Below are 19,560 nucleotides of genomic sequence, written 5' to 3'. Positions count from 1 at the left end.
TGAGAGACTCTTTCATGATTCACTTTCCTGCAGAGGGAGCAGACCCATGGCAGCTCCAGAATCCTGTTTTCTGTCCTCCAAGGACTGACACACAACGGCTCTTTTGAGAGCCCCCCACAGAACCTTTAAGAGCTTGATTCTCTCTTTTCACAGTTATTACTCAAAACTTTTAAAGTCCTACATTAGTTGAAAAGGTAAGAGATTAAAACTGGTTAAATACATTCGGACTTTAGCCAAACTGCCCTCTTCCTCGTAAACTAACACTGCTATAGGTGCAGGATGCTGCTCAGTAGCATAAAAGCTGTCGCCATTGATAAATATTACTGGGTTGGCCGTCACGTGACATAAGACGTGACACACATGCGCCATTACTATGCATTGAGTCTTGCCCGTCTTGTCAGTCTTGACAATGTCCAAAAAGGTACACAAAGAATCACAAAAGGGGATCCAATGTTTTACCATCAAAGGCAAAAGATTATGACAGCAAAATTTTACAATACCATGTTTTTTGTGTAATTCAATTGTTTTTTAGTTTTGTTTAAGGCCTGATGCTGGGGCAGAGGCAGGAGCTGAAGAAGTTCCTGATGAAGGGGCAAAGGGAGGAGCAAGGACAACTTTCTGAACACTTCCATCTGGAGAAGATGGAGGGAGAAGACAAAGTTTATTCTTATGTTGGACTATTGTTGGTATTTTTTTTGAATTAAACTTGTTTTGAAGAATGACTTCAATTTTTTTGTTGACGCGTTAAATTACTAGTAATTTTACTGTTTTAGTTAATATTTAGGTTTTGAATGTTTTGTATTTGTGATTCCCTTCCTATTGTGTCATTGGCTTGATCAGCCAGTATAAAATCTCCCTAATGTTTCCTGTTGGTGGGTCAGTTTAGGTTCAGTTGGTTTGAGCTTTTGTTATTGATTCTCTCAGTTACATTTTTGTTAAGTTGACCCCATTTTATTTAAGTCCATGACGTTTTTGTGTTGGGTAAAATAAAACCCCTGATTTGAAGGTGTTTTTTGTCCTGTGGCTCAATCTCTGCCGAGTAGACCCTGACAAGAAGTCTGCAAGGTACCGGGATGGACATTCTCATCTGTGGTGGTGGGGGGGACTGGATGGCTCCCAGACCTGGTGGTGCCAGCTGGGTCACCTGGCCAGGCGGCTGTGTCAGAAGAGATGATGACTGACCTGGTCTTCATCCTCCTCAATGCCCTCATCCTCCTCTTGGAGAGCAGTGACAGCAGCAGCCTCGTCTGGAGCCTCAGGGTCCAGGCTGACATCCTCAAGCACGCTGCCCGTCTGCTGGTACAGGTACTCCACCCCTATGAGCTCCCCTGCAGTGACGACAGAGAGCTCAGGTCACTTTTGTAGGTTGATATGAAGTCAGATCTACACCTCTGGCCTCTTTTGTCATTATACACCTGTGTATGCAGCAGGTTTGGTGAAATCCTAAACCATCTAAAGACCAAGCACCCTTTGGCTCTTCTGGCTCAGGGCGTGCTTGAGGTGGCCACTGTAGGAGTGCAGAGGCCACAGATGTTCCTTAGCTGCAGCATCTGCTACGCGGTCCTTTTTCCACCTCACCAGTCCATCTATCAAGAACGCCTGGAAGTACTTGGGGCTTGTAGACTTTCCCAAATGGAACCGTGTAAACATCAGCAGTTAAGTTTACGGATGGGAAATTGCACATAAAGTCTAAAGTTCCACCATTTACTCCGTTAAACATAACAAAATCTGCAGTTGCCTGAGATGAACTGCTGGAGGTGGAAGGACTCCAGAAAGGTGGAGCCTGCTGGAGTAATAAGCAAACATATGTTTTGTATGCAACTGTGATTGTAACTTTCAAAAGTTATAATAAATATATATTGAGTTATTTAACATTAAGGAGTAGTTGCATTAGTTATTTTTCATTACTTTTAGTTTCATGTATAAGTTATATCTGGTCCTTTGAGGACAACCACTACGCTGATGTGGCCCTTTGGTCAAAATGAGTTTGACACCCCTTGCTCTAAACACTTGTTTTTGTTGTCACTGGTAAGATTTAACACATGAAGATGGTAAAACTGAAAGATACAGAGTTTAAAGAAGGTCAATGTCATTATAAAATACTACATTAAACAGATAAATTTAGTGTCAGACCAGTAGCTATGAACTCTCCATAAATTCTGTTCATTTATTTTGAAAATTCTTCCGGTGTTTTATTTTGAACTTAGTACCCAGCTTCCTTTCCCTGCACCATCTGCTCAGTGTTGAATCGATGCGCCGCTCACACGTCTAGCAAAAGTAAAAACGGACTTTTTCTAAAATATGAACCATATTTAGGCTTGTTAAATCAGTGGACGGCCACAAGATAGACCAGAACTCACAGGTACAAGTTGCTTCACTGTCATGTCGTCTCTTCAGTTCTCTGTGAGACCGCAACTTCTCTCCCCGACTGTTACTAACTCTCTGTGTACGAGACACTTAGTCCGAGAAGAGCCGCAAACACAGAAGCAGCAGCTCAGAACCCCCCTAATACAAGAAAATGGGTTTGATAGAATACCGGGGGGGGGGGGAATTGTAAAACATTCACATTTTTTTACACGAATACATTCAGGTTAATACAAAAATAGAAGGGCACTTCTTAATATGAGGCAAAAAGGGTAGGTACTCAAGCACCCTGGGGGCCCATGTGTGCACCTGTCTGCCTATATACATACACAGAATACCAAACATATCTGCTCATCTATTCAAATGATCAGAAACAGGTGTCCTCATCACTTGTCCTGGTCACAGGTGTATAAAATCAAGTACTAATTCATACAGACTGTAGGAGGTTGCAGAATTTCTGCACACTCTATTGCTACAGAGCTCCAGATGACATGTGACCTTCAGATTAGCCCAAGAACAGAACGCAGAGAGCTTCATGGAATGAATGGTTTTCCATGGCTGAGCAGCTGCATCCAGGGTTAGTTCTATGTTTCGTTTTCAGTAAAAGTGTAGAAACAATTTGAACCCCTAAGATTTATATACAATTTGAGGTTCGGTAAGCCTTTCTGCCATTTTCACTCTGATTTACTGAACTGCTCTATGAATTTGATTTTTTTTTTCCATGCGAAGGAACGAGATCACACCAGCAATCCATGGGGCAAGTAGAGGCAGGTGAGTCTATCCCAACTGTCTTGGAAAAATGTTGAAGACGTAAACCTATGTGGGTGTTTGATGACTGGATTTCTGTCAACTGGGATTTATCTGATTTATTCAGCAGTTTCCAAGCAGGAAACAGCTATGGGGCAGTTTAGACTCAGACTGAGAGACAGTCGCAGCTCGTCCAAAAGCTCAGGCTCCTAAACTTGGGAAAAAATGGACGACAGCTCCAAGAAACTTTGTACACAGATCTGAAAAAATCTCAAATTCCTTTGAATTTTGGACCAAAAAGGGTCTCAAAGTTTTTCAGACCAAGGACAAAGCTCATTATTGGAAAACAACAATGAATAACTAATCTGACTTTCCCTGAGCTGAGTGTGCTTTGCCCTTGGCTTTTCAATTCAATTAAATTCAATTCAATTTTATTTAATTTTTTTTCAAAAGAGCTGTGCTACAGAGAATGACATGTAGTTTGTATGTTAAGGCTGGGATATGCTGTCTTTGGCTGCTCTGCCTCTCTTTGCCTCTGGTACTCCTACCCCTCCAACCCATGTACAGTGCTGGAGCTGGTAGCCTCTCGATGCTGCGGTCACCCGCAAGGTGGTGTACTGGAGCCCCGATTTCCCCCGCCCTCCACCTAACCCCCATCCCAATCAGGCATATCTGTTTTGGATTGTGGGGGCTTTCATTTTCTTCCCCTTTATTCTGCCCCCAAAAGAGCAGAATGCAGATGTATGCTTTGTTGCCACCACAGAAATGCTCACGTTTTCCCCTTTTCTCCCAATCTAAAAAAAGAGCAATGTCCTTGTTGCATTGAGAATAAAGGCAATTCGTTCCTTTGTTTCATCTTGCAGTAGTGGTTGGCCGTCACAATTCGCTGTCCTGCCACCCCCTCTTCATCCTCTGATACGACTTCCTAGCAAAAATCTTATAGAATGCCAGATTAGAATCACTCCCCCTACCTAAATCACCAAAGCAACATGAAGTTATATTTTTACCAAAAAGATTAAAGATTTGTTAGATGTTACTCAATATTTACATAATCAATTTCCCTGTGGGTGTGGCTAAAGATTTTAAAGATTGAGAGACAATTTTTAGAGACATGACATCACTGTGAGGATGACATCACTGTGTGGTTGACATCACATGACATTACATGACATCATGTCATGTGATGTCGTGTGACCTCATGTGACCTAATGTGACCTCATGTGATGTCATCTATGCAGTGGGTGACATCACAATGATCAATGATTTGTCAGTAAAATTCTCTGCAAATAACCCATCGTATGTAACTGCTGCAATTGAAGCACAAACCAAGATTGTATGGTTTATACTATTATATTGTTTTATTATTTTGAAACAAAGGATTATGATGAACCAAACTGAGATGGATCAAGATTTTTTCAATGTTCTTGATGATATAGATTTTACTGAATTCCTGGACTCTGTAACTGCTCCTGCCCCTGACAACATCCCTGACACCCTTGTTGAAAATACTGACAACCTTTTTAACAAAAATCCAGGACCAACATTAAACTCCCAAACTTTTGGAGCTTTGGAGAAAAATGTTCAAGCAGAACCTGGAAAGTCGCTCAAAAGAGGCAGAGATGATTCTTTAAATGTTCAAGATTGTCAACCCAAACGACTCAGACAAGAAGCTAACCAAAATCCTGCACCTATCAGTCGTTACCAGTTACCTAGTGTATTTGAAGAGCCTAACCCCCTCGGGTCATGGCTGACTCTAGACCCTTTCCGACAAAACTTAAATTATAGGAGAAGACGTGACACCTCTACTGCACAGGTTTCTGAAGAGGCAACTAAAACCAGAGAGGACAACAAACAGAAAAAGAGGAGAAAACACTCTGAGATGGGACCAGATTCGACAACGGTACCCACAGAATCTCCTGTCTTATGGCAGGCTAAACCACAACCCCCAGCTCGCCACGTCCATGAATCTTTTTCACAGAATGTCTCTCCAGACATACATTTAGATGAATTACTGGAGTCCGTAACTCCTGCTGCCCCTGAGGACATATTTGACATTCTCGAAATAAATACTGAGAACTTTATTAATGACAATCCAGGAGCATCATTGAACTCCCAAACTTCTGGAGCTTTTGAGAAAAATCTTCAAGCACAGACTGGAAAGTCACTCAAAAGAGGCAGAGATGATTCTTTAAATGTTCCAGATTATCAACCCAAACGACTCAGACAAGATGCAAACCAAAATCCTGAGCCTCACAACCATTACCAATTACCTAGCCTATCTGAAGAGCCTGAACCCCTCAAGACATGGATGTCTGCAAATCCTATCAGGAAAAAGTTCTATTCTAGGAAAAGACGCCACACCTCTACCCCACGGGTTTCTGAAGGGGCAACTAAAACCAAAAAGCAAAACGAGCAGCAAAAGAGAAGAGAAAACAACAATCTTCAGCCTTTCATTCAGGACCAAATATCTCATGTACCTGAACCAGTTCCCTCAATCTCTCAAGAGATGAGCACACCTTCACAAGAGATTCCAGAAAACTGGACTTCTAGTAGCACAGACAACAATTATTACCCACAAGGCTTTGAAGAGGCAGCTAACACCAATGTTGGATCTGAACTGACAGAGAGGAGAGAAAATTTTCAGATGGAACTAAATGTTGAGGAAGTACCAGAAGAATCTTCCTCTTCATGGCAGGAAGAATCATCACTACCTCAGCTCCTCAGAGAATGTATTTCAGGAAATGTCAGTTTTGATGATTTACTGTATGACTTCTGCTAAAGATTTGAAAGAAAATTCAAAGAAATTGTAGGACTCCAAAAAAAAAAGTTGGAAATACAAAAAAGTAGATGTTACAAGTTAACTTTATTGTTCATTGTTCAACAGTTTTAGTTTTCTTTTCGTTTCATTCAAGTTTTAAATGTATCTTAGTTGAATTTTATATCAAATTAGTGAAAATGTATTTTTTTTTTATTTAAATTTTCCTTTAATTTCTCAATGTTTGTTTTTTTATTTAAGTTTAAGTTTATATTGATTGTTTCTTTGAAGTTTAAAAATATCTTTTTATTTTGTTTAGTTTAAAATATAATGAATAAATATTGAGTTATATTGGGTGGACAAAGATCGTACACATCACTGTAGTATGATGGTATGGGGGAGGAATGAACAATGGTTGCTGGGCGCTCCCTCAGAGATAGGGGGAGGAGCTCGGTCAGTGGGAGAGAGCTTGGAGTAGAGCCACCGCTCCTCCTCATCAAGAGGAGCCAGTGGAGGAGGCTCGAGCATCTGGTCTGGATTCCTCCTAAACACCAAGGTGTTCCAGGCATGTCCCACTGGGTGGATGCCCCGGGGAAGACCCAGGACCCAGTGGAGACACAATGTCTCTCAGCTGGCCTGGGAACGTTTCAGGGCACCCCCCAGAAGAGCTGGGGGAAGGGTCTGGGGGTGGGGGGTGGGGGGGGGGGGGGTCTGGGCATCTTTGTTTAGACTGCTGCCCCTCAGACCTGTTCCCAGACAAGTAGAAATGGATGGATGGATGGATGGATGGATGGAAGGATGGAGGGAAGGAAAGATGGAAGTGTCACATGCCTTTATGTGTATAAATAGTTTTTGTGTTAATTTGTAAATTAGTGGGTTCTCTCCGGGTGCTCCGGCTTTCCCTAGATTCTAAAAAAGACTTTTTTTAAGGTGAATTAGAGGCTAAACCATATAGTCAGTGACTGCTTTGGGCCGTGACAATAATAACAATTAACAATAAATAATAAATGACACAAATCGATAATAATACATTAATATTAAATTAATAAATAAATAAAAAGATAAATACATACATGCATAGTATTAATACATACATACACTATGTCTCTCAGCTGGCCTGGGAACGTTTCAGGGCACCCCCCAAAAGACCTCGAGGAAATGGCCGGGGGGAGGGAAGTCTGGGCATCTTTAATTAGACTGCTGCCCCCCAGACACATTCCCAGATGAGTGGAAAAAGATGATTGGATGGATGGATGGATAGATAGATAGTTGTCTGGAAGTGGGTTTTTTTCTGCACAAATCATTGTATGTGTAGAAATAGTTTTTGTGTTCCTTTGTGCATTAGTGGGTTCTCTCCGGGTGCTCCGGCTTTCCCTAGATTCTAAAAAAGACTTTTTTTTAAGGTGAATTAGAGGCTAAACAACATGGTCAGTGACTGCTGTGGGCTATGATAATAATAACAATTAAAAATAAATAATCAAATACACAAATCGGTTATATAATAGTACAGTTAATAATTAAAAGTAATAAATCAATCAATGAATACATAGATAAATCAATAAATCAAAAAATAAATATCAGTCACCAAAATGTTTAGATAATGAAACAACTTCAAGTTTGGCAGTCATGTGGGTTTTCCCCGAGATCTTCGGTTTCCCCACAGTAATTGTTAGTGATTGACTAGTGACTGATAAATATCCCCTCCCTGAATCGCCACCTTATCGTGGTGGAGGGGTTTGTGTGCCCGAATGATCCCAGGAGCCGGTCGCCGGGTGGTGTTTTCCACCTCAAACTGGTCCTGGGAGACGGGCCAGACTAAGGGCGATTCAAACAAAAACCTTTTCATTACTAGATCCACTTACTCCCCCCAATAAGAGTTACCAGTGCCCCACCCTGGAGCCAGACTAGTCAGTTTTTGTCTGGTGGCTTTTAATTGCTCAAGGACAGTGGACAGTGGACAGCAGGCATGTTGTCCTGAAGGCCCCCAAAGCAAAGGCACTTTTTCTGTAGTTCTTCTTGTGGCTTTGGTTGGTTGTTGGTGATAGATGTTGGAGCAGGACTAGCGACATTGGGACACTGGCTTTATCCACCTTTGAATAGACGCTTCACAGTGGATCAGTCAATCAATGAGTAACCAGAGAAAAAACAAATAACTCCTTCCCCGTGTCTTTGTGGCAGATGAGGCCACTTCTCCCTGCAGAGAAACTCCATGCAGTCATTCCCTGGTTGTCACCTCTCCCAATAAAGGTGCATCTTTAACTACGACCTATCCCCAGCCCGCCTGCTTGTGAAGAATGTTTTCTTGATGCGCTCTGTACAGTAGAGTCTGTATTGGTGCCTGTCTGAGGAATCCAGAGCATACTGTGATGTTCTGGTGTTCTGCACAGCTTCATTAGGTCCTCAGCACCACAGGAACCTGCAGAGATGATGCTGTGGTAACTGAAGACGAGTCGCTGCACGGGATAAAACAGGTTGCTCCCAACAGAGAGGCTCTCCAGCTGAGAGACTCTTTCATGATTCACTTTCCTGCAGAGGGAGCAGACCCATGGCAGCTCCAGAATCCTGTTTTCTGTCCTCCAAGGACTGACACACAACGGCTCTTTTGAGAGCCCCCCACAGAACCTTTAAGAGCTTGATTCTCTCTTTTCACAGTTATTACTCAAAACTTTTAAAGTCCTACATTAGTTGAAAAGGTAAGAGATTAAAACTGGTTAAATACATTCGGACTTTAGCCAAACTGCCCTCTTCCTCGTAAACTAACACTGCTATAGGTGCAGGATGCTGCTCAGTAGCATAAAAGCTGTCGCCATTGATAAATATTACTGGGTTGGCCGTCACGTGACATAAGACGTGACACACATGCGCCATTACTATGCATTGAGTCTTGCCCGTCTTGTCAGTCTTGACAATGTCCAAAAAGGTACACAAAGAATCACAAAAGGGGATCCAATGTTTTACCATCAAAGGCAAAAGATTATGACAGCAAAATTTTACAATACCATGTTTTTTGTGTAATTCAATTGTTTTTTAGTTTTGTTTAAGGCCTGATGCTGGGGGAGAGGCAGGAGCTGAAGAAGTTCCTGATGAAGGGGCAAAGGGAGGAGCAAGGACAACTTTCTGAACACTTCCATCTGGAGAAGATGGAGGGAGAAGACAAAGTTTATTCTTATGTTGGACTATTGTTGGTATTTTTTTTGAATTAAACTTGTTTTGAAGAATGACTTCAATTTTTTTGTTGACGCGTTAAATTACTAGTAATTTTACTGTTTTAGTTAATATTTAGGTTTTGAATGTTTTGTATTTGTGATTCCCTTCCTATTGTGTCATTGGCTTGATCAGCCAGTATAAAATCTCCCTAATGTTTCCTGTTGGTGGGTCAGTTTAGGTTCAGTTGGTTTGAGCTTTTGTTATTGATTCTCTCAGTTACATTTTTGTTAAGTTGACCCCATTTTATTTAAGTCCATGACGTTTTTGTGTTGGGTAAAATAAAACCCCTGATTTGAAGGTGTTTTTTGTCCTGTGGCTCAATCTCTGCCGAGTAGACCCTGACAAGAAGTCTGCAAGGTACCGGGATGGACATTCTCATCTGTGGTGGTGGGGGGGACTGGATGGCTCCCAGACCTGGTGGTGCCAGCTGGGTCACCTGGCCAGGCGGCTGTGTCAGAAGAGATGATGACTGACCTGGTCTTCATCCTCCTCAATGCCCTCATCCTCCTCTTGGAGAGCAGTGACAGCAGCAGCCTCGTCTGGAGCCTCAGGGTCCAGGCTGACATCCTCAAGCACGCTGCCCGTCTGCTGGTACAGGTACTCCACCCCTATGAGCTCCCCTGCAGTGACGACAGAGAGCTCAGGTCACTTTTGTAGGTTGATATGAAGTCAGATCTACACCTCTGGCCTCTTTTGTCATTATACACCTGTGTATGCAGCAGGTTTGGTGAAATCCTAAACCATCTAAAGACCAAGCACCCTTTGGCTCTTCTGGCTCAGGGCGTGCTTGAGGTGGCCACTGTAGGAGTGCAGAGGCCACAGATGTTCCTGAGCTGCAGCATCTGCTACGCGGTCCTTTTTCCACCTCACCAGTCCATCTATCAAGAACGCCTGGAAGTACTTGGGGCTTGTAGACTTTCCCAAATGGAACCGTGTAAACATCAGCAGTTAAGTTTACGGATGGGAAATTGCACATAAAGTCTAAAGTTCCACCATTTACTCCGTTAAACATAACAAAATCTGCAGTTGCCTGAGATGAACTGCTGGAGGTGGAAGGACTCCAGAAAGGTGGAGCCTGCTGGAGTAATAAGCAAACATATGTTTTGTATGCAACTGTGATTGTAACTTTCAAAAGTTATAATAAATATATATTGAGTTATTTAACATTAAGGAGTAGTTGCATTAGTTATTTTTCATTACTTTTAGTTTCATGTATAAGTTATATCTGGTCCTTTGAGGACAACCACTACGCTGATGTGGCCCTTTGGTCAAAATGAGTTTGACACCCCTTGCTCTAAACACTTGTTTTTGTTGTCACTGGTAAGATTTAACACATGAAGATGGTAAAACTGAAAGATACAGAGTTTAAAGAAGGTCAATGTCATTATAAAATACTACATTAAACAGATAAATTTAGTGTCAGACCAGTAGCTATGAACTCTCCATAAATTCTGTTCATTTATTTTGAAAATTCTTCCGGTGTTTTATTTTGAACTTAGTACCCAGCTTCCTTTCCCTGCACCATCTGCTCAGTGTTGAATCGATGCGCCGCTCACACGTCTAGCAAAAGTAAAAACGGACTTTTTCTAAAATATGAACCATATTTAGGCTTGTTAAATCAGTGGACGGCCACAAGATAGACCAGAACTCACAGGTACAAGTTGCTTCACTGTCATGTCGTCTCTTCAGTTCTCTGTGAGACCGCAACTTCTCTCCCCGACTGTTACTAACTCTCTGTGTACGAGACACTTAGTCCGAGAAGAGCCGCAAACACAGAAGCAGCAGCTCAGAACCCCCCTAATACAAGAAAATGGGTTTGATAGAATACCGGGGGGGGGGGGGGGGTTGTAAAACATTCACATTTTTTTACACGAATACATTCAGGTTAATACAAAAATAGAAGGGCACTTCTTAATATGAGGCAAAAAGGGTAGGTACTCAAGCACCCTGGGGGCCCATGTGTGCACCTGTCTGCCTATATACATACACAGAATACCAAACATATCTGCTCATCTATTCAAATGATCAGAAACAGGTGTCCTCATCACTTGTCCTGGTCACAGGTGTATAAAATCAAGTACTAATTCATACAGACTGTAGGAGGTTGCAGAATTTCTGCACACTCTATTGCTACAGAGCTCCAGATGACATGTGACCTTCAGATTAGCCCAAGAACAGAACGCAGAGAGCTTCTTGGAATGAATGGTTTTCCATGGCTGAACAGCTGCATCCAGGGTTAGTTCTATGTTTTGTTTTCAGTAAAAGTGTAGAAACAATTTGAACCCCTAAGATTTATATACAATTTGAGGTTCGGTAAGCCTTTCTGCCATTTTCACTCTGATTTACTGAACTGCTCTATGAATTTGATTTTTTTTTTCCATGCGAAGGAACGAGATCACACCAGCAATCCATGGGGCAAGTAGAGGCAGGTGAGTCTATCCCAACTGTCTTGGAAAAATGTTGAAGACGTAAACCTATGTGGGTGTTTGATGACTGGATTTCTGTCAACTGGGATTTATCTGATTTATTCAGCAGTTTCCAAGCAGGAAACAGCTATGGGGCAGTTTAGACTCAGACTGAGAGACAGTCGCAGCTCGTCCAAAAGCTCAGGCTCCTAAACTTGGGAAAAAATGGACGACAGCTCCAAGAAACTTTGTACACAGATCTGAAAAAATCTCAAATTCCTTTGAATTTTGGACCAAAAAGGGTCTCAAAGTTTTTCAGACCAAGGACAAAGCTCATTATTGGAAAACAACAATGAATAACTAATCTGACTTTCCCTGAGCTGAGTGTGCTTTGCCCTTGGCTTTTCAATTCAATTAAATTCAATTCAATTTTATTTTATTTTTTTTCAAAAGAGCTGTGCTACAGAGAATGACATGTAGTTTGTATGTTAAGGCTGGGATATGCTGTCTTTGGCTGCTCTGCCTCTCTTTGCCTCTGGTACTCCTACCCCTCCAACCCATGTACAGTGCTGGAGCTGGTAGCCTCTCGATGCTGCGGTCACCCGCAAGGTGGTGTACTGGAGCCCCGATTTCCCCCGCCCTCCACCTAACCCCCATCCCAATCAGGCATATCTGTTTTGGATTGTGGGGGCTTTCATTTTCTTCCCCTTTATTCTGCCCCCAAAAGAGCAGAATGCAGATGTATGCTTTGTTGCCACCACAGAAATGCTCACGTTTTCCCCTTTTCTCCCAATCTAAAAAAGAGCAATGTCCTTGTTGCATTGAGAATAAAGGCAATTCGTTCCTTTGTTTCATCTTGCAGTAGTGGTTGGCCGTCACAATTTGCTGTCCTGCCACCCCCTCTTCATCCTCTGATACGACTTCCTAGCAAAAATCTTATAGAATGCCAGATTAGAATCACTCCCCCTACCTAAATCACCAAAGCAACATGAAGTTATATTTTTACCAAAAAGATTAAAGATTTGTTAGATGTTACTCAATATTTACATAATCAATTTCCCTGTGGGTGTGGCTAAAGATTTTAAAGATTGAGAGACAATTTTTAGAGACATGACATCACTGTGAGGATGACATCAATGTGTGGTTGACATCACATGACATTACATGACATCATGTCATGTGATGTCGTGTGACCTCATGTGACGTCATGTGACCTCATGTGATGTCATGTGATGTCATCTATGCAGTGGGTGACATCACAATGATCAATGATTTGTCAGTAAAATTCTCTGCAAATAACCCATCGTGTGTAACTGCTGCAATTGAAGCACAAACCAAGATTGTATGGTTTATACTATTATATTGTTTTATTATTTTGAAACAAAGGATTATGATGAACCAAACTGAGATGGATCAAGATTTTTTCAATGTTCTTGATGATATAGATTTTACTGAATTCCTGGACTCTGTAACTGCTCCTGCCCCTGACAACATCCCTGACACCCTTGTTGAAAATACTGACAACCTTTTTAACAAAAATCCAGGACCAACATTAAACTCCCAAACTTTTGGAGCTTTGGAGAAAAATGTTCAAGCAGAACCTGGAAAGGTGCTCAAAAGAGGCAGAGATGATTCTTTAAATGTTCAAGATTGTCAACCCAAACGACTCAGACAAGATGCAAACCAAAATCCTGAGCCTCACAACCATTACCAATTACCTAGCCTATCTGAAGAGCCTGAACCCCTCAAGACATGGATGTCTGCAAATCCTATCAGGAAAAAGTTCTATTCTAGGAAAAGACGCCACACCTCTACCCCACGGGTTTCTGAAGGGGCAACTAAAACCAAAAAGCAAAACGAGCAGCAAAAGAGAAGAGAAAACAACAATCTTCAGCCTTTCATTCAGGACCAAATATCTCATGTACCTGAACCAGTTCCCTCAATCTCTCAAGAGATGAGCACACCTTCACAAGAGATTCCAGAAAACTGGACTTCTAGTAGCACAGACAACAATTATTACCCACAAGGCTTTGAAGAGGCAGCTAACACCAATGTTGGATCTGAACTGACAGAGAGGAGAGAAAATTTTCAGATGGAACTAAATGTTGAGGAAGTACCAGAAGAATCTTCCTCTTCATGGCAGGAAGAATCATCACTACCTCAGCTCCTCAGAGAATGTATTTCAGGAAATGTCAGTTTTGATGATTTACTGTATGACTTCTGCTAAAGATTTGAAAGAAAATTCAAAGAAATTGTAGGACTCCAAAAAAAAAAGTTGGAAATACAAAAAAGTAGATGTTACAAGTTAACTTTATTGTTCATTGTTCAACAGTTTTAGTTTTCTTTTCGTTTCATTCAAGTTTTAAATGTATCTTAGTTGAATTTTATATCAAATTAGTGAAAATGTATTTTTTTTTTATTTAAATTTTCCTTTAATTTCTCAATGTTTGTTTTTTTATTTAAGTTTAAGTTTATATTGATTGTTTCTTTGAAGTTTAAAAATATCTTTTTATTTTGTTTAGTTTAAAATATAATGAATAAATATTGAGTTATATTGGGTGGACAAAGATCGTACACATCACTGTAGTATGATGGTATGGGGGAGGAATGAACAATGGTTGCTGGGCGCTCCCTCAGAGATAGGGGGAGGAGCTCGGTCAGTGGGAGAGAGCTTGGAGTAGAGCCACCGCTCCTCCTCATCAAGAGGAGCCAGTGGAGGAGGCTCGAGCATCTGGTCTGGATTCCTCCTAAACACCAAGGTGTTCCAGGCATGTCCCACTGGGTGGATGCCCCGGGGAAGACCCAGGACCCACTGGAGACACAATGTCTCTCAGCTGGCCTGGGAACGTTTCAGGGCACCCCCCAGAAGAGCTGGGGGAAGGGTCTGGGGGTGGGGGGGGGTCTGGGCATCTTTGCTTAGACTGCTGCCCCTCAGACCTGTTCCCAGACAAGTAGAAATGGATGGATGGATGGATGGATGGAAGGATGGAGGGAAGGAAAGATGGAAGTGTCACATGCCTTTATGTGTATAAATAGTTTTTGTGTTAATTTGTAAATTAGTGGGTTCTCTCCGGGTGCTCCGGCTTTCCCTAGATTCTAAAAAAGACTTTTTTTAAGGTGAATTAGAGGCTAAACAATATAGTCAGTGACTGCTTTGGGCCGTGACAATAATAACAATTAACAATAAATAATAAATGACACAAATCGATAATAATACATTAATATTAAATTAATAAATAAATAAAAAGATAAATACATACATGCATAGTATTAATACATACATACACTATGTCTCTCAGCTGGCCTGGGAACGTTTCAGGGCACCCCCCAAAAGACCTCGAGGAAATGGCCGGGGGGAGGGAAGTCTGGGCATCTTTAATTAGACTGCTGCCCCCCAGACACATTCCCAGATGAGTGGAAAAAGATGATTGGATGGATGGATGGATAGATAGATAGTTGTCTGGAAGTGGGTTTTTTTCTGCACAAATCATTGTATGTGTAGAAATAGTTTTTGTGTTCCTTTGTGCATTAGTGGGTTCTCTCCGGGTGCTCCGGCTTTCCCTAGATTCTAAAAAAGACTTTTTTTTAAGGTGAATTAGAGGCTAAACAACATGGTCAGTGACTGCTGTGGGCTATGATAATAATAACAATTAAAAATAAATAATCAAATACACAAATCGGTTATATAATAGTACAGTTAATAATTAAAAGTAATAAATCAATCAATGAATATATAGATAAATCAATAAATCAAAAAATAAATATCAGTCACCAAAATGTTTAGATAATGAAACAACTTCAAGTTTGGCAGTCATGTGGGTTTTCCCCGAGATCTTCGGTTTCCCCACAGTAATTGTTAGTGATTGACTAGTGACTGATAAATATCCCCTCCCTGAATCGCCACCTTATCGTGGTGGAGGGGTTTGTGTGCCCGAATGATCCCAGGAGCCGGTCGCCGGGTGGTGTTTTCCACCTCAAACTGGTCCTGGGAGACGGGCCAGACTAAGGGCGATTCAAACAAAAACCTTTTCATTACTAGATCCACTTACTCCCCCCAATAAGAGTTACCAGTGCCCCACCCTGGAGCCAGACTAGTCAGTGTTTGTCTGGTGGCTTTTAATTGCTCAAGGACAGTGGACAGTGGACAGCAGGCATGTTGTCCTGAAGGCCCCCAAAGCAAAGGCACTTTTTCTGTAGTTCTTCTTGTGGCTTTGGTTGGTTGTTGGTGATAGATGTTGGAGCAGGACTAGCGACATTGGGACACTGGCTTTATCCACCTTTGAATAGACGCTTCACAGTGGATCAGTCAATCAATGAGTAACCAGAGAAAAAACAAATAACTCCTTCCCCGTGTCTTTGTGGCAGATGAGGCCACTTCCCCCTGCAGAGAAACTCCATGCAGTCATTCTCTGGTTGTCACCTCTCCCAATAAAGGTGCATCTTTAACTACGACCTATCCCCAGCCCGCCTGCTTGTGAAGAATGTTTTCTTGATGCGCTCTGTACAGTAGAGTCTGTATTGGTGCCTGTCTGAGGAATCCAAAGCATAGTGTGAAGTTCTGGTGTTCTGCACAGCTTCATCAGGTCATCAGCACCACAGGAACCTGCAGAGATGAGGCTGTGATAACTGAAGATGAGCCGCTGCACGGGATAAAATAGGTTGCTCCCAACAGAGAGGCTCTCCAGCTGAGAGACTCCTTCATGATCCACTTTCCTGCAGAGGGAGCAGACCCATGGTAGCTCCAGAATCCTGTTTTCTGTCCTCCAAGGACTAAGCCACAACGGCTCTTTTGAGAGCCACCCACGACACCTTTAAGAGCTTGATTCTCTCTTTTCACAGTTATTACTCAAAACTTTTAAAGTACTACATTAGTTGAAACGGTAAGAGATTAAAACTGGTTAAATACATTCGGACTTTAGCCAAACTGCCCTCTTCCTCGTAAACTAACACTGCTATAGGTGCAGGATGCTGCTCAGTAGCATAAAAGCCGTCGCCATTGATAAATATTACTGGGTTGGCCGTCACGTGACATAAGACGTGACACACATGCGCCATTACTATGCATTGAGTCTTGCCCGTCTTGTCGGTCTTGACAATGTCCAAACAGGTACACAAAGAATCACAAAAGGGGATCCAATGTTTTACCATCAAAGGCAAAAAATTATGACAGCAAAATCTTACAATACCATGTTTTTTGTGTAATTCAATTGTTTTTTAGTTTTGTCTGAGGCCTGATGCTGGGGCAGAGGCAGGAGCTGAAGAAGTTCCTGATGAAGGGGCAAAGGGAGGAGCAAGGACAACTTCCTCAACACTTCCATCTGGAGAAGATGGAGGGAGAAGACAAAGTTTATTCTTATGTTGGACTATTGTTGGTATTTTTTTTGAATTAAACTTGTTTTGAAGTATGACTTCAGTTTTTTTGTTGACGCGTTAAATTACTAGTAATTTTACTGCTTTAGTTAATATTTAGGTATTTAATGTTTTGTATTTGTGATTCCCTTCCTATTGTGTCATTGGCCTGATCAGCCAGTATAAAATCTCCCTAATGTTTCCTGTTGGTGGGTCAGTTTAGGTTCAGTTGGTTTGAGCTTATGTTTTGGATTCTCTGTTCCATTTTTGTTAAGTTGACCCCATTTTATTTAAGCCCATGACGTTTTTGTGTTGGGTAAAATAAAACCCCTGATTTGAAGGTGTTTTTTGTCCTGTAGCTCAATCTCTGCCGAGTAGACCCTGACAAGAAGTCTGCAAGGTACCGGGATGGACATCCTCTTCTGTGGTGGTGGGGGGGACTGGATGGCTCCCAGACCTGGTGGTGCCAGCTGGGTCACCTGGCCGGGCGGCTGTGTCAGAAGAGATGATGACTGACCTGGTCTTCATCCTCTTCTACGCCCTCATCCTCCTCTTGGAGAGCAGTGACAGCAGCAGCCTCGTCTGGAGCCTCAGGGTCCAGGCTGACATCCTCAAGCACGCTGCCCGTCAGCTGGTACAGGTACTCCACCCCGATGAGCTCCCCTGCAGTGACGACAGAGAGCTCAGGTCACTTTTGTAGGTTGATATGAAGTCAGATCTACACCTCTGGCCTCTTTTGTCACTATACACCTGTGTATGCAGCAGGTTTGGTGAAATCCTAAACGATCTAAAGACCAAGCACCCTTTGGCTCTTCTGGCTCAGGGCGTGCTTGAGGTGGCCACTGTAGGAGTGCAGAGGCCACAGATGTTCCTTAGCTGCAGCATCTGCTACGCGGTCCTTTTTCCACCTCACCAGTCCATCTATCAAGAACGCCTGGAAGTACTTGGGGCTTGTAGACTTTCCCAGATGGAACCGTGTAAACATCAGCAGTTAAGTTTACGGATGGGAAATTGCAAATAAAGTCTAAAGTTCCACCATTTACTCCGTTAAACTGAACAGCATCTGCAGTTGCCTGGGATGAACTGCTGGAGGTGGAAGGACTTCAGACAGGTGGAGCCTGCTGGAGTAATAAGCAAACATATGTTTTCTATGCAACTGTGATTGTAACTTTCAAAAGTTATAGTAAATATATATTGAGTTATTTAACATTAAGGAGTAGTTGCATTTATTTTTCATTACATTTAGTTTCATGTATAAGTTATATCTGGTCCTTTGAGGACAACCACTACGCTGATGTGGCCCTCGGTGAAAATGAGTTTGACACCCCTTGCTCTAAACACTTGTTTTTGTTGTCACTGGTAAGATATAACATATGAAGATGGTAAAACTGAAAGATACAGAGTTTAAAGAAGGTCAATGTCATTATAAAATACTACATTAAACAGATAAATTTAGTGTCAGACCAGTAGCTATGAACTCGCCATAAATTCTGTTCACTTATTTTGAAAATTCTTCCGGTGTTTTATTTTGAACTTAGTACCCAGCTTCCTTTCCCTGCACCATCTGCTCTGTGTTGAATCGATGCGCCGTTCACACATCTAGCAAAAGTAAAAACTGACTTTTTCTAAAATATGAACCATATTTGAGCTTGTTAAATCAGTGGACGGCAACAAGATAGACCAGAACTCACAGGTACAAGTTGCTTCACTGTCATGTCGTCTCTTCAGTTCTCTGTGAGACCGCAACTTCTGTCCCCGACTGTTCCTAACTCTATGTACGAGACACTTAGTCCGAGAAGAGCCGCAAACACAGAAGCAGCAGCTCAGAACCCCCCTAATACAAGAAAATGGGTTTGATAGAATACCAGGGGGGGGTTGTAAAACATTCACATTTTTTTACACGAATACATTCAGGTTAATACAAAAAAAGAAGGGCACTTCTTAATATGAGGCAAAAAGGGTAGGTACTCAAGCACCCTGGGGGCCCTATGTGTGCACCTGTCTGCCTATATACATACACAGAATACCAAACATATCTGCTCATCTATTCAAATGATCAGAAACAGGTGTCCTCATCACTTGTCCTGGTCCCAGGTGTATAAAATCAAGTACTTATTCATACAGACTGCAAGGAGGTTGCAGACTTTCTGCACAGTCTATTGCTACAGAGCTCCAGATGTCATGTGACCTTCAGATAAGCCCAAGAACAGAACGCAGAGAGCTTCATGGAATCAATGGTTTTCCATGGCTGAGCAGCTGCATCCAGGGTTAGTTCTATGTTTCGTTTTCAGTAAAAGTGTAGAAACAGTTTGAACCCCTAAGATTTACATACAAGTTCAGGTTCGGAAAGCCTTTCTGCCTTTTTCACTCTGATTTACTGAGCTGCTCTATGAATTTGATTTTTTTTTCCATGCGAAAGAACGAGATCACACCAGCAATTCATGGGGCAAGTAGAGGCAGGTGAGTCTATCCCAACTGTCTTGGAAAAATGTTGAAGACATAAACCTATGTGGGTGTTTGATGACTGGTTTTCTGTCAACTGGGATTTATCTGATTTATTCAGCAGTTTCCAAGAAAGAAAACAGCAATGGGGCAGTTTAGACTCAAACTGAGAGACAGTTACAGCTCGTCCAAAAGCTCAGGCTCCTAAACTTGGGGAAATGGACGACAGCTCCAAGAAACTTTGTACACAGATCTGAGAAAACTCAAATTCCTTTGAATTTTGTACCAAAA

The 19,560-nt window shown here is 42.0% G+C and overlaps 1 long non-coding RNA gene across 1 annotated transcript; it reads left to right on the top strand.

Annotated features, from left to right (window-relative positions):
- Nucleotides 1-8,495: 8,495 nt before the first annotated feature.
- On the top strand, nt 8,496-10,243 carry LOC110016349. The gene is made up of 2 exons (XR_002874829.1): nt 8,496-9,670; nt 9,793-10,243. It is a non-coding gene; the product is annotated as an uncharacterized LOC110016349 (long non-coding RNA).
- Nucleotides 10,244-19,560: the final 9,317 nt, after the last annotated feature.

Source organism: Oryzias latipes, chromosome 2 (assembly GCF_002234675.1).
Source record: "Oryzias latipes chromosome 2, ASM223467v1".
NCBI lineage: Eukaryota > Metazoa > Chordata > Actinopteri > Beloniformes > Adrianichthyidae > Oryzias > Oryzias latipes.
The sequence above is the reverse complement of the archived record's forward strand: the minus strand, read 5'-3'. Positions and strand labels throughout refer to the sequence as shown.